Here is a 15,111-nt window from a genome sequence, read left to right on the forward strand (position 1 = left end):
CTGAAGAGGTCTTCTATCCGGCCGATGTCATCTTCCAAGCCGGGTCTTGAATCTTCCTCCCGCCGACGCGGAACCTCCTTCTTCACCGACGGACTACGACCAATGAAGGCTCCTTTAAGGGACATCATCCAAGATGGCGTCCCCTCAATTCCGATTGGCTGATAGGATTCTATCAGCCAATCGGAATTAAGGTAGGAAAAATCTGATTGGCTGATGGAATCAGCCAATCAGATTGAGCTCGCATTCTATTGGCTGTTCCGATCAGCCAATAGAATGCGAGTTCAATCTGATTGGCTGATCGGATCAGCCAATCGGATTGAACTTGATTCTGATTGGCTGACTCCATCAGCCAATCAGAATATTCCTACCTTAATTCCGATTGGCTGATAGAATCCTATCAGCCAATCGGAATTGAGGGGACGCCATCTTGGATGACGTCCCTTAAAGGAGCCTTCATTCGTCGTAGTCCGTCAGTGAAGAAGGAGGTTCCGCGTCGGCGGGAGGAAGATTCAAGATCCAGCTTGGAAGATGACATCGGCCGGATAGAAGACCTCTTCAGCGCCTCTTTGAAGATGACATCGGCCGGATCGAAGACTTTTCTTCAGCGCCGCCTGGATGATGACTTCATCGGATGGAAGATTTCTTCAGCGCCGCTTGGAGGATTAACTTCTTCCCTCCGGATGTCCACTTCGGTTCCATCGCTGCTCGGCTGAGTGAAGGCAAGGTAGGATGATCTTCAGGGGATTAGTGTTAGGTTTTTGTAAGGGGGGTTTGGGTTAGATTAGGGGTATGTGGGTGGTGGGTTTTAATGTTGGGGGGGGTTGTATTTTTCTTTTACAGGCAAAAGAGCTGTTTTCTTTGGGGCATGCCCCCACAAATGGCCCTTTTAAGGGCTGGTAAGGTAAAAGAGCTTTGAACTTTATTTAATTTAGAATAGGGTAGGGCATTTTTTTATTTTTGGGGGGTTTGTTATTTTATTAGGGGGCTTAGATTAGGTGTAAGTAGCTTAAAATTGTTGTAATATTTTTAACATGTTTGTAACTTTTTTTTTATTTTTTGTAACAGCTTTTTTTATTTTTTGTACTTTAGTTAGTTGATGTAATTGTATTTAATTGTAGTTATTTGTAGGTAGTTTATTTAATTAATTTAATGATAGTGTAGTATTAGGTTTAATTGTAATTTAGGTTAGGATTTATTTTACAGGTAATTTTGTATTTCTTTTATCTAGGTAGTTATTAAATAGTTACTAACTATTTAATAACTATTCTAACTAGCTAAAATAAATACAAAGTTACCTGTAAAATAAATATAAATCCTAAGATAGCTACAATATAATTATTAATTATATTGTAGCTATCTTAGGGTTTATTTTACAGGTAAGTATTTATTTTTAAATAGGAATAATTTATTAAAGTATAGTGTAGTGTTAGGTGTAATTGTAACTTAGGTTAGGATTTATTTTACAGGTAAATTTCAGTTTCTTTTAGCTAGGTAAGCTATTAAATAGTTAATAACTATTTAATAGCTATTGTACCTAGTTTAAAAAAATTGAAAGGTACCTGTAAAATAAAAATAAATCCTAAAATAGCTAGAATATAATTATTATTTATATTGTAGCTATATTAGGGTTTATTTTAAAGGTAAGTATTTAGTTTTAAATAGGATTCATTTAGTTAATAAGAGTTAATTTATTTAGATTTATTTAATTAATATTTAAGTTAGGGGGGCGTTAGGGTTAGGGTTAGACTTAGGTTTAGGGGTTAATAATTTTATTACAGTGGCGGCGGCGTAGTGGGGGGCAGGATAGGGGTTAATACATTTAATATAGGTTGCGGCGGGTTCAGGGAGCGGCGGTTTAGGGGTTAATACATTTATTATAGTTGCGGTGGGCTCCGGGAGCGGCGGTTTAGGGGTTAATATGTATAGAGTAGCTTGCGGTGGGCTCCGGGAGCGGCGGTTTAGGGGTTAATACATATATTATAGTTGCGGTGGGCTCCGGGAGCGGCGGTTTAGGGGTTAATATGTATAGAGTAGCTTGCGGTGGGCTCCGGGAGCGGCGGTTTAGGGGGTAATAACTTTATTTAGTTGCGGCGGTGTAGGGGGGGACAGATTAGTGGTGTTTAGACTCGGGGTACATGTTAGGGTGTTAGGTGTAGACAGCTCCCATAGGAATCAATGGGATGTCTGTCAGCAGCGAACTTGTACTTTCGCTATGGTCAGACTCCCATTGATTCCTATGGGATGCGCCGCCTCCATGGTGTCGGTTTGAAAACCAGGTATGCTGGGCCGTAAAAGTGCCGAGCGTACCTGCTAGTTTTTTGATAACTAGCAAAAGTAGTGAGAATGTGCCGCACTTGTGTGCGGAACATCTGGAGTGACGTAAGAATCGATCTGTGTCGGACTGAGTCCGGCGGATCGAAGCTTATGTCACAAAATTCTACTTTTGCCGGTCTCGAGCCTTTGATAACTAAAGCGTATCAGCCTCGCCACAAATACGCTGTGGAATTCCAGCGTATTTGAGGTTGACGGCTTGATAACTAGGCCCCAATATCTCATAGAAAGTTATTTGTATATTTATTTGTTATATGATACTTTCACATAAATTAATGTGTATTTTTATTTCTAGAAGTCATGATATGCTTTTATCTCATTTTTTTTTTATAAATGATTATTAATGCTAGAATTTGTACATATATATTTGCACATACTTGTATATATATATATATATATATATATATATATATATATATATATATGGGTGTGTGTGTGTGTGTGTTATGTCAGAAATCTTTTGCAAACATATTTACATGTCCCTAAATTCCTTTTTTGTTCTAAACAATGTTGTCTTTCATATCTCTGTGTTTATTTATACCCCTATATGTATATACTGTAAATGTATTATTATTCTGAGGAGGAATAATTGCGAATATAACATGCAATCAGGGTATCATATGTATTTATTTTGCAATCAATGGATATTTTAAGAGCTGGGCCAGTTTTCTCTCTGTACCTGTGTAACCCCTCCTGATTGCAATCTAGTTTTAAAAACCACCCCTACACAGGTGTTATAAAATGGGCTGGCATATGAGATGACATTTCTTACTGAAAAATAAATTCAAGAGAAGGAAGAAATACGCTGAAAATAGCATGACAGTAAAAAGGGGATTTTAATTTCTGCTGTATCTGATTCCTGACAGTTTAATGTTAGGTGGGCTATCCATTTGAGCTATCAGTTTAAGATTATATTGAATGAAACATCAATTTGAATTTTAAAAGTATTGTCTAAAATATTACACTGTGTGTCCTAATGTCAGCATCAATGTTTATCTTTAATACTAATTTCACATATACATACTTTCAAAGTATAAAACACAATGTAACAAATGGCACTTACAAGTTCTGATGAGTGATCAATGACACAAGTATCGAGCAATTTGATTGGTTAGTGATAGTTTAAAATCTATATTTGAATCAGATTTGCTGATGTCATAAATCATGTGATTATGCATATTCCAATCAAAAGTGGTTGAAAAATTCACTAGTGTGTGGGTTGTTTAGGAGTTTGCGTCATAATTGGTGCGAAAAGTGTTGCGCCAAATTTGGTGCAAAGTGAAGAGTGGAACTTGTATTACATGGCTTAAACATGGTGCAAATAGATTTTTCCAAAAAAAATAAAAAGGAAGTTAGATATATTATGTTGTGTTTTTATTTCATTTTTATCTCTATATCTATTAGTGCAACAAGTTTGGGACAAAACTTTGCAACAAATTCGGAGAAATAATATTGTCCCCTTGCTTTGTAATGAGAGACAAAGTTGTAGCATAATCCATAAGTAGTAATGTATTTTTCATTTTTATCCCTATATCTACTAGTGCACCAAATGTGGAGCAATAATATTGTTTGATTTAGAAAGGGTATACAATTTTAATAAAGTTTTTTTAATTTACTTTTATTATGTAATATACTTCATTCTCTTGCAGCATTGAACATAATCTTTCTGTGTTTTCAGACTCCCATTGATTTCTATGGCATCTGCGGCCTCAAGGGTGGCGGATTGAAAACTAGGTACGCTGTGTATTCAGAATAGAAGTGAGTGTACCTGTTAAATGTTTGATAAATTGGGAAAAGGGTCAAATAGAGTTGAATGTGAATTTGAAACATCTGTAATGACGCAAGCATCGATTTGCGTCGAATTGAGATCGCGGGAGCGTATATTACGTCACAAATTTGACAATCTTGATGCTTTGATAACTACGGCAGATCAATCTTGCGACAAATACGACGCGGGATTCATGCGTATTTTCAGTTGACAATTTGATAAATATCCCCCTTGGGCTCTGTAAAGACCTCCAGTGCCATGAGCAATGAGGAAGTATTTCTGACTCTGGACACTTCCTTGTTGCAGGTGACATAATCAAGCATCACATGACATCCTAGCATAAAACCACTACTGGTATACAATATGAAAAATGTGGGCCAGATTACAAGTGGAGCGTTATCTAACGCTCGAGCATTAACAGCGCTAGAAGTAATCTTTTTTCTCTTGTACTATGAGTTGAAAGTAAACTGTTTTCGCTCATGCTCTAACCCAACGAGCGCAAAAAGCTGAACTTAGAATATCGTGTGCGAGTTCACATATTCCCCCATAAAAATGAATAGCAAAAAAAGTGGAAAAAACCTTACAACCAAATTGCACGCAAACCTACAAACCCGGTGTGTGTGTCCATGTCTGTATGTGTCTATGTCTGTGTGTGTATATGTGTGTAATGTGTGTGTGTGTATGTGTTTGTGTGTGTATATGTGTGTAATGTGTGTGTGTGTGTGTGTGTGTGTGTGTGTGTGTGTGTGTGTATGTGTTTGTGTGTGTATACAGGGAGTGCAGAATTATTAGGCAAGTTGTATTTTTGAGGATTAATTTTATTATTGAACAACAACCATGTTCTCAATGAACCCAAAAAACTAATTAATATCAAAGCTGAATAGTTTTGGAAGTAGTTTTTAGTTTGTTTTTAGTTATAGCTATTTTAGGGGGATATCTGTGTGTGCAGGTGACTATTACTGTGCATAATTATTAGGCAACTTAACAAAAAAACAAATATATACCCATTTCAATTATTTATTTTTACCAGTGAAACCAATATAACATCTCAACATTCACAAATATACATTTCTGACATTCAAAAACAAAACAAAAACAAATCAGTGACCAATATAGCCACCTTTCTTTGCAAGGACACTCAAAAGCCTGCCATCCATGGATTCTGTCAGTGTTTTGATCTGTTCACCATCAACATTGCATGCAGCAGCAACCACAGCCTCCCAGACACTGTTCAGAGAGGTGTACTGTTTTCCCTCCTTGTAAATCTCACATTTGATGATGGACCACAGGTTCTCAATGGGGTTCAGATCAGGTGAACAAGGAGGCCATGTCATTAGATTTTCTTCTTTTATACCCTTTCTTGCCAGCCACGCTGTGGAATACTTGGACGCGTGTGATGGAGCATTGTCCTGCATGAAAATCATGTTTTTCTTGAAGGATGTAGACTTCTTCCTGTACCACTGCTTGAAGAAGGTGTCTTCCAGAAACTGGCAGTATCACTGGGAATTGAGCTTGACTCCATCCTCAACCCGAAAAGGCCCCACAAGCTCATCTTTGATGATACCAGCCCAAACCAGTACTCCACCTCCACCTTGCTGGCGTCTGAGTCGGACTGGAGCTCTCTGCCCTTTACCAATCCAGCCACGGGCCCATCCATCTGGCCCATCAAGACTCACTCTCATTTCATCAGTCCATAAAACCTTAGAAAAATCAGTCTTGAGATATTTCTTGGCCCAGTCTTGACGTTTCAGCTTGTGTGTCTTGTTCAGTGGTGGTCGTCTTTCAGCCTTTCTTACCTTAGCCATGTCTCTGAGTATTGCACACCTTGTGCTTTTGGGCACTCCAGTGATGTTGCAGCTCTGAAATATGGCCAAACTGGTGGCAAGTGGCATCTTGGCAGCTGCACGCTTGACTTTTCTCAGTTCATGGGCAGTTATTTTGCGCCTTGGTTTTTCCACACGCTTCTTGCGACCCTGTTGACTATTTTGAATGAAACGCTTGATTGTTCGATGATCACGCTTCAGAAGCTTTGCAATTTTAACAGTGCTGCATCCCTCTGCAAGATATCTCACTATTTTTTACTTTTCTGAGCCTGTCAAGTCCTTCTTTTGACCCATTTTGCCAAAGGAAAGGAAGTTGCCTAATAATTATGCACACCTGATATAGGGTGTTGATGTCATTAGACCACACCCCTTCTCATTACAGAGATGCACATCACCTAATATGCTTAATTGGTAGTAGGCTTTCGAGCCTATACAGCTTGGAGTAAGACAACATGCATAAAGAGAATGATGTGGTCAAAATACTCATTTGCCTAATAATTCTGCACTCCCTGTATGTGTGTTATATGTGTGTGTGTATGTGTTTGTGTGTGTATATGTGTGTAATGTGTGTGTGTGTGTGTGTGTGTTTGTGTGCGTGTCTGGGTATGTGTTTAATATGAGTGTGTGCAAATGTGTGTGTGTGTGTGTGCATGTGTTTATGTGTATGTGTATATCTGTATGTGTGTGTGTGCGTATGTGTGTGTTTGTGTGTGCGTGTCTGGGTATGTGTTTAATATGAGTGTGTGCAAATGTGTGTGTGTGTGTGTGCATGTGTTTATGTTTATGTGTATATCTGTATGTGTGTGTGCGTATGTGTTTATGTGTATGTGTATATCTGTATGTGTGTGTTTGTGTTTATGTGTATGTGTATATCTGTATGTGTGTGTGTGCGTATGTGTGTGTGTGTGTGTGCATGTGTTTATGTGTATGTGTAGATCTGTATGTGTGTGTGTGCGTATGTGTGTGTGTGCATGTGTTTATGTGTATGTGTATATCTGTATGTGTGTGTGTGCGTATGTGTGTGTGTGTGCATGTGTTTATGTGTATGTGTATATCTGTATGTGTGTGCGTATGTGTGTGTGTGTGCATGTGTTTATGTGTATGTGTATATCTGTATGTGTGCGTATGTGTGTGTGTGTGCATGTGTTTATGTGTATGTGTATATCTGTATGTGTGTGCGTATGTGTGTGTGTGTGCATGTGTTTATGTGTATGTGTATATCTGTATGTGTGCGTATGTGTGTGTGTGTGCATGTGTTTATGTGTATGTGTATATCTGTATGTGTGTGTATGTGTTTGTTTGTGTGTGCGTATGTGTGTGTGTGTGTGCATGTGTTTATGTGTATGTGTATATCTGTATGTGTGTGTGTGCGTATGTGTGTGTGTGTGCATGTGTTTATGTGTATGTGTATATCTGTATGTGTGTGCGTATGTGTGTGTGTGTGTGTGCATGTGTTTATGTGTATGTGTATATCTGTATGTGTGTGTGTATGTGTGTGTTTGTGTGTGCGTGTATATGTGTAACAATTAACATTTATTTGTGTGCCTGTTCCAGATATAATGCTTCCATGCTTAGGACATCAACTGAACCACAAAGGAATTCAGAAATGCTGAAGATATATGTTAGCACCACATCTAATGTAATTATAAGCTCTTAATGGGAGTACTGTGACATTTATCTAATTATCAACAGATAAATATTACAGCTCAATACATATCACATCCTCTGCCCACAAAACCACAACACATTAGCAACTGTGATGTAAATGCAATTAAAGATTTATGTAGCACTCAATGAAAAAAAAAACATTCATCTATCGAACACAGAAATTATGCAATGAATTCACAACATACATTCTGATTAAATACAGTTAATCCCTAACCTGTGTTTAGAATCACCATTAACCCAAAATAGATCAGCAAAACCTAGCAGTATAAAATGCATGCTTGGCATTTCAACCATTAAGTAGTTGTATATTAGCATGTTCTTTATTAGAACTTTAGAGTTCATTTGCACTAAGAAGGATTAATGAATTCTCTACCTTCACAGTCCAATTTCAAGGAAATAACATTTTCTTTCTCATGAATGAAGTAGCAATAGAAATGTATGGGTCTACCTGATTAATGGTTTAAGGGGCTATGCCATCCTGGAGAAATGGCTTGGGCATATTTTGTGCTAGGCAAACGAGGCACTTGCCTAGGGCGGCAGATTTGGGGGTGGCAGCACTTCCTGAGTCTTAATTCAACCCACCTGAATGTATGCAAGTCACATTACACCCTAACCAAAAAAATATTACGGCCAAAAAAGGCAGCACAAAACCTAAATACACCAAAGGGTCAAGTTGATTTAATTAATTTACAGAACTTAACGAGTTCGATCAGATACAACCAAATTATTCTCTAGTCTGGAGTTTTAGCAAGAATATTGTGATTTTATTTTTTTCTTCTGACTGAGGACCAGATCACGTTTGGAGCACTATTTATCTCTCCCGCTCAAGCGTTAACTGTGCAGCACGCATGTTACAAGTTGAAAGTAAAAAGAATTTGCACGAGCACTAACCCGACGTACGAAAAAAGCAGAAGTTAAAATAACCCCAACACATATTCTCATGTGCGCTAACCCGACATGAAAATATGAAAATATATCACATTCCAGTGTTCTTCACTTGGCAGAATATGTTCTATTAATTCACATATATATATTTATATATATATATATATATATATATATATATATATATATATATATATATATATATATATATATATATGTGTGTGTGTGTGTTATGTTTTCTCTGAAAAAATATAAATCTATACCTATATTTACATGATTGTATAGATATATACACATATATATGGAAATATCTATTAAAAAAAACATAGAACAGATTCTGCTATGTGCAGAACATTAAAATGTGAAATATTTACAGTAAATACTATAGAAATGCAAGGAAAAACATTTTGCTTTGGACACAATTTGTATTACGAAAATTCGAGGAAATTCTCCCTGAATATTCTTTGCCTGCACTGTTCAGTTTTTGTTTTAGTTTAAAACAAAATTAAAATGAAATATTTGTTAAATATTTACATTAGTTTTCATTAAACGAATGTAAATGTTTCAAAGCTACAGGTCGTCGTTTTTTTTTTTTTTGTTATATCTGGCGTATTCATTCAGATATTCGTTTGCGAAAATGAAAATCCAATTTTCGGTATGAATGTGCATTCATCTAAAAACAAATGTACATTTCTAGTAAATACACAGTTTATATTTATAGGGCTAGATTACAAGCAGATTACAAATTCGCCTATCTACGGGCGCACAATATATAACCAGCCATTACAAGTGGCTGGTTAATGCTACAGCGAGCTTACGGTAGCAATTAGCGCTCCAAACATTAACCAAAGATCAGATCTCTGGTTAATTTTAAAAATGTGCCCCAAGTGTAAGGTTCTTTCATAAAAAAGTAAAAATGTAATTAAAAAATAACTGCACAAAGCAATTATAAGGGGTAAAGTGAGCGGGTGTGGCACTGAAAGGTGCCTTTACATTGCGGTCTATGGGGACTTTGTAAAAACTATTAATATATATGTATATGCTTTTATACATATATATTTATAATTTGCTGCCCATCACTGTGTGATTTACCCTCTTTGCTGAGCTTAGGTTCTTTGCCGTGTATGACGGCATCAGAACGAGGCTCCCATTGGAGCCTATGGAAGCACGCTCAGCTAAGCCATTGGTGTCACGCTCTCACACCTTGTTTACACTGTTGTACCCTCTAGTCCACATCGGGCGATTTTAACTTTGCCATTAAAGTTTACCTTTTAAAGTATTTGCTGTGGGATCCTATCTTCGTTTTTTGGTTTCCAGTGCCACCAGCAAAGGATCCTGCCTCTCCTCATAGTGTTCTGCAACCCAGGGTGAAGACTACCCCCACCCCATACATCACTGCTGACGTAATTGACCGGACCCGAGTATCGTGAACCAGTACCTGGATGGAGGTCGCACTGGGAGGAAGCTGCGTACACGCTCGCCGAGTAAGTTCTCGGTCTGATGTTTTTCAGTTACCCCGGTGTTCTGTGGATATCCTCTGACGGCGGAAGAGTAAGTCTCTGATATTTGACTGTGACAGCTCCTTTGGGGTGGGTGAGTATTGCCTTAAGTCCCGGGAATTTTCATGTATGCTACGTGAACTTATATATCTCAGCTGTTTAAGGAGTATACCGCCCCCTTTTGTTTTTGCCCATAATACGTAAACACACACACATATATACACTCACAGATAAGCAGACACACACATACACATACATATATATATATACTGTACACACAGGAGTCAAGTCCTGCAAAAAAAAATAAGTGTGGGAACTCGCCAAGATGTCCACCCCCTCACAAAAATGTATATTGTTTTATAAATATAAATATATATATATATATATATATATATATATATATACACACACTTACACGCACACACACTGTATTTATATGTATATAATCTATACACTTTGGTTAATAAAAGCAAATTAAATCCAATTAAATATTGAATGGTTGCCTTTGGGTCTGAGAATATTCCTCTGTCACAGAGTCTCACCCACGTAAAGGTGCATTTGTTCTATTCCTGCTGAGGGGAGCTAAATAACCCCAGAGTAAGACACACAGAAATGTAAACACTTAGGGGCCGATTTACCAATGTCTGGTGGACATGATACGCTGTAGCGTATCATGTCTGCCAGACATCGTTGAATGGCAACAGCATGCGCTGTTGTGCAATGCCACCCCCTGAACTGCTTATGCAATGCCACCCCCTGCAGATTTGGTGACAATCAACCCGATCGTATAGGATCGTGCAGATTGAAGTCCGCAGCCTCAGAGGCAACGGACCAGTTAAGGAGCAGCGGTCTTAAGACTGCTGCTTCATAACTGCTATTTCTGGCAAGCCTGCAGGCTCACGCAGAAACAGGGGCATCAGGTGCCATTCGGCCCTTGATAAATCGGCCCCCATGTGTTACACACAGTGCAGGGTGATCACACAGCAGGACTACTGACAGTCTTACATTTTGTTTATTGTAGGATGTGTTACTGCCCATTACTAGAGAATTTCACTATCCCTCTAACCAGACTGTGCTCCAGCTCCTCCCAGCAGCAGCATCAGCAGTGTTTATTGAAGTGTTTCTGTTCTCTGTCCAGAGGGAACTTAGTTCCTCCTGCAAAAATAGTGCAGGAACTCCGTTCCCATGCGTTCCCGCTCAACTTAACCCCTGTATACATGCACACACACACACACACACATACATATTTATATATTTATATATATATATGTATGTTTTTTTTTTGTTTTTCAAGTAAAATTTAAATACATAAGGGTAGATTTATCAAGCAGCGTAGACTGCAATCTACCTACGTAGTTTCAGGTTCCCCATAAGTTAAGAAGCAGCGGTCTTAAGACCGCTGCTCCTTAACTTGTCAGCCACCTCCGAGGTCATACGCCCCCTGCAAATGTGATGAATGATGATAAATGCCGACAGCGTACATGATAAATCGGCCCCATAGATGCAAGAAATTTTTACAGTTTCCTTTTATTTTATTTTTATTTATTTTTTTACAAAAAATGTCATTAGGTTTGAACCAATCCACCCAGTAGCAACTGAGATTTTTCATAAGGGAGCACCCGAAACAATATGATTGTATAATATTTCTGAAATACATAAATATTTTATTGTGTGCTCCTTGATCACCTTCATAGTTCACCAGATATATTTGCTTCTCAACTTGGCAATCATTTTAATTCTGCATAGCTTTTGGCAAGATGTGACATTTGTGAAGAAAATTAGCTGCAGTTTCTTGCTTATTAACTATTTCATCATGGTTTACTTGCTATAAAGACAGACAGGAAGAGAACAGATTTTCCCAGGGGTGCATATCAAGCTGAGGACCTTAATTTTCTTTACCTCAAGAAAAGCAATCTTGCATTAAAAAGACATATAGAGGCCGAATTATCAAATGTCTGTCGGACCTGATCAGACAGTGCGGATCAGGTCCAACAGACATCACTGAATGCGGAGAGCAATGCGCTCTCCGTATTCAGCATTGCACCAGCAGCTCACTGCTGGTGCAACGACGCCCCCTGCAGACTCGCGGCCAACGGGCTGCCAGCAGGGAGGTGTCAATCGTCGTACTCGATCGGGTTGAATTGTGGCGATTCTTGTCCGCCTCATCAGAGCAGGCGGACAGGGTTATGGAGCAGCGGTCTTTAGATCGCTGCTCCATAACTTGTGTTTCTGGCGAGTCTGAAGCGTCGCCAGAAACAAGGGCCCTCAAGCTCCATTCGGAGCTTGATACATGGGCCTCTAAATATCATTAATCAGTGAAATATTAATCTCCATTAATCCCTTGCAAAACGTTCTCATCTTCCTATTTAAGCCAAAGTGACGTATCTTTTAGATCCTTTGTCTTTACCGCGTCTAGAATATCTTAACAAATTATTCAGCAAAATGATATGTGAAATGGTTGAGATATTGAGGCCTATTTATCAAGCCGTCAAATTCCGCAGCGTAATTGTGGCGAGCTTGATTCGAGCTAGTTATCAAACCCTACAGACCGGCAAAGGTTGAAATTTGTGATGTAACATACGATCCGCCGGTCTAAATCTGACACAGATCGATGCTTACATCATTACAGATGTGCCGAATACAAATAAGGCACTCTCTGACACCTTTTGCAAGTTAACAAATTTCTAACAGGTACGCTCGCCACTATTCCGGCCCAGCGTACCTGGTTTTCAATCCGCCACCCTGGAGGCCACGGATGCCATAGGAATCAATGGGAGTCTGAAAGCAGCGAAAGCTTATGTTCGATGCTGCCCGATATACCATTAATTTCTATGGTAGAAAACAAATTACGTTTACACCTAACACCTTAACATAAGGTCTAAACACCCCTAAGTCTAAACACCCCTAATCTGCTGCCCCGACATCGCTGCAAGCTAAATAAAATGTATTAACCCCTATCCCACCGCTCCCCGAACCCCACCGCAACTAAATAAAAGTATTAACCCCTATCCCGCTTCTCCCAGAACCCACCGCAACTAAATAAATTGTATTAACCCCTATCCTGCCACTCCCGGACCCCGCCGCAACTGTAATAAAATTATTAACCCCTAAACCTTTGGCCTCCCACATCACTACCATTCGCTAATTAATAACCCCTAAACCACCAGCCCCTCACATCGCCATACACTAAATTAAGCTATTAACCCCTAAACCTAACAACCCGCTATCTTTACATTAAAATTACCTCATCCCTATCTTATAATAAAGTAAAAGTAAAAATAATAAACTATATTAAACTATTAATTAACCTACCCTAACTATTATACTTAAATTACATTAAACTACCAATTAAATTAACTATATTACATATTAAAAAACCCTAACCCTACTCAAATTATTTAAATATACTATTAAAAATTACTAAAATACAAAAAAAAAAAAATGCTGTTACAAAAAAGAAAAAACACAGTATCAAAAATAAAAAAGAATTACACCTAATCTAATAGCCCTATCAAAAAAAAAAAAAAAAAAAACCTAGCCTACAATAAACTACCAATGGCCCTTAAAAGGGCCTTTTGCGGGGCATTGCCCCAAAGAAATCAGCTCTTTTACCTGTAAAAAAAATACAAACACCCCCCAACATTAAAACCCACCACCCAAACAACCAAACCCCCCAAATAAAAACCCTATCTAAAAAACCTAAGCTCCCTATTGCCCTGAAAAGGGCATTTGTATGGGCATTGCCCTTAAAAGGGCGTTTAGCTCTTTTACTGCCCAAAGTCCCTAACCTAAAAAAAAACCACCCAATAAACCCTTAATAAAACCTAACACTAACTCCCGACAATTCACTTACAGTTTTCGAAGACCGGACATCCATCCTCATCCAAGTGGCAGAAGTCCTCATCGAAGCCGGCAGAAGTCTTCATCCAAGCCATCAGAAGTCTTCATCCAGACGGCATCTTCTATCTTCAATGATTTGGCGCGGAGCAGATCCATCTTCAAGACACGGAGCATCCTCTTCTTCCGATGGTCAAAGTAGAATGAAGTTTCTCTTTAAGGTATGTCATCCAAGATGGCGTCCCTTACATTCCGATTGGCTGATAGAATTCTATCAGCCAATAGGATTTAAAGGGGAAAAAATCCTATTGGCTGTTGCAATCAGCCAATAGGATTGAGTTCGCATTCGATTGGCTATTCCAATCAGCCAATAGAATGCAAGCTCAATCCTATTGGCTAATTGGCTCAGCCAATAGGATCAAAGTTCAGTCCTATTGGCTGATTGGATCAGCCAATAGGATGAAAGCTTTTTCCCCTTTAATTCCTATTGGCTGATAGAATTCTATTAGCCAATCGGAATGTAAGGGACGCCATTTTGGATGACGTACCTTAAAGGGAAACTTCATTCTCCGTTGACCATCGGAAGAAGAGGATGCTCTGTGCCGGATGTCTTGAAGATGGATCTGCTCCGCGCCGGATGGATGAAGATAGAAGATGCCGTCTGAATGAAGACTTCTGCCGGCTTTGATGAGGACTTCGGCCCGCTTGGATGAAGACTTCTGCCAGCTTCGATGAGGACTCCTGCCGCTTAGATGAGGATGGATGTCCGGTCTTCGAAAACTGTAAGTGGATTGTCAGGGGTTAGTGTTAGGTTTTTTAAGGGTTTATTGGGTGGGTTTTATTTTTTTTAGGTTAGGGACTTTGGGCAGTAAAAGAGCTACATTCCCTTTTAAGAGCAATGCCTATACAAATGCCATTTTCAGGGCAATGGGGTGCTTAGGTTTTTTAGATAGGGTTTTTATTTGGGGGGGTTTGGTTGTCTGGGTGGTGGGTTTTACTGTTGGGGGGGGGTTGTATTTTTTCAGGTAAAAGAGCTGATTTCTTTGGGGCAATGCCCAGCAAGGGCCATTGGTAGTTTATTGTAGGCTAGGGTTGTATTTTTTCAGGTAAAAGAGCTGATTTCTTTGGGGCAATGCCCAGCAAGGGCCATTGGTAGTTTATTGTAGGCTAGGGTTTTTTTTAATTTGGGGGTGCTTTTTATTTTGATAGGGCTATTAGATTAGGTGTAATTGTTTTTTATTTTTGATACTGTGGGTTTTTCTTTTGTAACTTAGTGTTTTTTAGTTTTTGTAACTTAGCA

Source organism: Bombina bombina, chromosome 11, assembly GCF_027579735.1.
Source record: "Bombina bombina isolate aBomBom1 chromosome 11, aBomBom1.pri, whole genome shotgun sequence".
Classification (NCBI taxonomy): Eukaryota; Metazoa; Chordata; class Amphibia; order Anura; family Bombinatoridae; genus Bombina; species Bombina bombina.